Raw genomic sequence first — 2730 nt, 5'->3', positions numbered from 1 at the left:
AGCCATGGAGACAGGGATGCTGCCTGAGCCTGAACCAAGAGTGTTCCCATAGCCACCTCTGTTCTATTTCAAGCAGATCTGTGCCTAAAAATACTGGCCCTGCCTATCTTCATAATTAGAGTAAAAATTTTTTCTTTGGCTGGGCGCGGTGGCTCACGCCTGTAATACCAGCACTTTGGGAGGCCAAGTTGGGTGGATCACCTGAGGTCAGGAGTTCGAGACCAGCCTGACCAACACGGAGAAACCCTGTCTCTACTAAAAATACAAAAATTAGCCGGTTGTGGTGGTACACGCCTGTCATCCCAGCTACTTGGGAGACTGAGGCAGGAGAATAGCTTGAACCCGGGAGGCAGAGGTTGTGGTGAGCCAGGATTATGCCATTGCCCTCCATCCTGGGCAACAAGAGCAAAACTCCATCTCAAAAATAAATAAATAAAACAAAAATAAACAAAATAAATTGTTCTTCTCTGATGCAAGCCAAAACATGGGATGAAATGTTGGTGGACGTTCCCAGTGGAGGCATCAGTGGGGCACATCCAGCACATACTTATCAATCTTGGCCTTTCTAAAAATGGGACAATGTACCACATGATGCCAAAAAATTGCACAAGGTTCATATGGAGGGTTCTTGCCTGTAAAATTCAGCCTGAGCCTATTACTTAGACCTCTAGGTCCAACTATCAATTTCCAGGGGATGCAAGGGTTTGCAGCGCAAGTCAAATGATACCACAAGGAAACAATCAGCCAATGTAGCTTGTGGGAGTCTGCAGACAAATGACCCATTTTCTTTAACATACTATAGCATGTGGAAAAGAGACTTACAGAATAAAAGAGACTTAGAGATATAGCAGCCAATTTGTGATTCTCATTGTATCCTGATTCAAACAAATCGTCTGTAAAAAGGCATTTTTAAGATGAAGTAGAGCAATTCATGTATTATCTGAATATTAGATTATATTCAGGAATGGTTATTCGTTTTCTTAAGCGATAAATAGCAAAGGATGATGTTTTTTAAAGTATTTACTATCCTTTTGTGGTTCATAAGTATGATTATTTCATTTTCATGTTAATGTGTGAGATCAGCAGATCAGCCTCCCTCAAACCTTGTTACTACATCAGCACCACATTACCCATCCACTGTGAAAAAAAAAATATGTACTAATTATCACTTAGACATGCACACTGAAGTATTTACAAGACATATGTTGTCTGAGATTTCTTTCTAAATACTCAAGAAGGCTGAGCATTATGGGTCACACCTACAATCCCAGCACTTTGGGAGGCTGTGGGGGAATAATCAGTTGAGTCCAGGAGTTCAAGACCAGCCCTGACAACATAGCAAGATCTCATTCTACAAAACATTTAAAAATTAGCTGGGCGTGGTGATATGTGCCTGTAGTCCCAGCTACTTGAGAGGCTGAGGTGGGAGAATTGCTTGAGCCCAAGATGTTGAGGCTGCAGTGAGTTGTGATTGTGCTATTGCACTCCAGCCTGGGCAACAGGCAAAAAAAAAAAAAAATGCTCAAGAAAAAAAGTTATATTGGGGAAATGGATGAAAATTAATTGGCAGAAAAATTCACATAAACAGACCCAGAAATGAGACAAATAATAGAATAAGTGGACAAGGACTTTAACATAGTAACTATACCTATATCCTATATGTTCAAGATGGTAGAGAAAAGTATGCCCATGTTAAAAAGAGACATGGGAAATATTTTTAGAGACCCAATTAAAACTTTTAGAAATAAAACTAAATGTCCAAACTAAAAAATATATTGGATGAAATTAATAACAGATTAGAAAGTGCAGAGGAAAAGATTAGTAAATGTGAATATATAGCAGTACAAACTGTCCAAACTAAAACATACAGAGAGAAAAAAAGACTGAAAAAAAGAATAAAATATAAGCGAACTATGGGACAACTGCAGTTAGTCTAACATACGTGTAATTGTGTAACGGGAGTCTGGTGGGAAGAGGAAGCAGAGGATCATAAAAAAAATTTGAAGAAAGAATAACCAAAACATTTCCAAATTTAATACAAACTATTAATCCACAGGTTTAAGAAACTTAACAAATCCCAACACAAGACATGCAAAGAAGACGATGATAAAATATATCAAAATCAAGTTGTTAAATCTACTAATAAAAAGGAAAAAAAAGCAACCAGGAAGAAGATACAGGTATGGAGGAATAAAGATAAGAATGACAGCAAACTTCTTGTTAGAAATAATATAAACCAGAAGATATTGGCAAAGCACCCTTATAGTACTAAAAGACAAAACAAAAAACACTGTCAACTTAGATTTTTATATCCAGTAACAATGTCTTCAAAAGCAAAATCAAAATAAAGACTTTTTCAGACATACAAAACCAAAAGAATTAATCACCAGTAGACCTACACTATAAGAAATGTTAAGAGAAGTCCCTTAGGAAATCTAGTTTTATAAAAAGGAATAAAGAACACCAGAAATAGTCATTCTGTAAGGGGCATGGGGGAGGTGCAGGGGAGGTTAATATAAAAGACTCTTTTTTTGTATTTAAAAACAATCTTTGAAACATAATTTTGTAAAGCAAAAATAACCACAATGCATTGTGGGCCTTATAAATAAAGTAAAATTTTGACAAGAGCACAAAGGCCAATCCAGGATTTGAATTTATTGTTGCAAGTATATGTGAAATGGCATGACATTACTTGATGGTAGATTGTAAGTTAAAATGCTTATCAGGGGT

At 36.8% G+C, this 2730-nt stretch overlaps 1 pseudogene; it reads left to right on the top strand.

Annotated features, from left to right (window-relative positions):
- The first annotated feature begins 1025 nt into the window (after window positions 1-1025).
- On the top strand, window positions 1026-1145 carry LOC119624100 (small nucleolar RNA U13; annotated as a pseudogene).
- The last annotated feature ends 1585 nt before the right edge of the window (window positions 1146-2730 follow it).

This window comes from Chlorocebus sabaeus, chromosome 7 (assembly GCF_047675955.1).
Source record: "Chlorocebus sabaeus isolate Y175 chromosome 7, mChlSab1.0.hap1, whole genome shotgun sequence".
Classification (NCBI taxonomy): domain Eukaryota; kingdom Metazoa; phylum Chordata; class Mammalia; order Primates; family Cercopithecidae; genus Chlorocebus; species Chlorocebus sabaeus.
The sequence above is the reverse complement of the archived record's forward strand: the minus strand, read 5'-3'. Positions and strand labels throughout refer to the sequence as shown.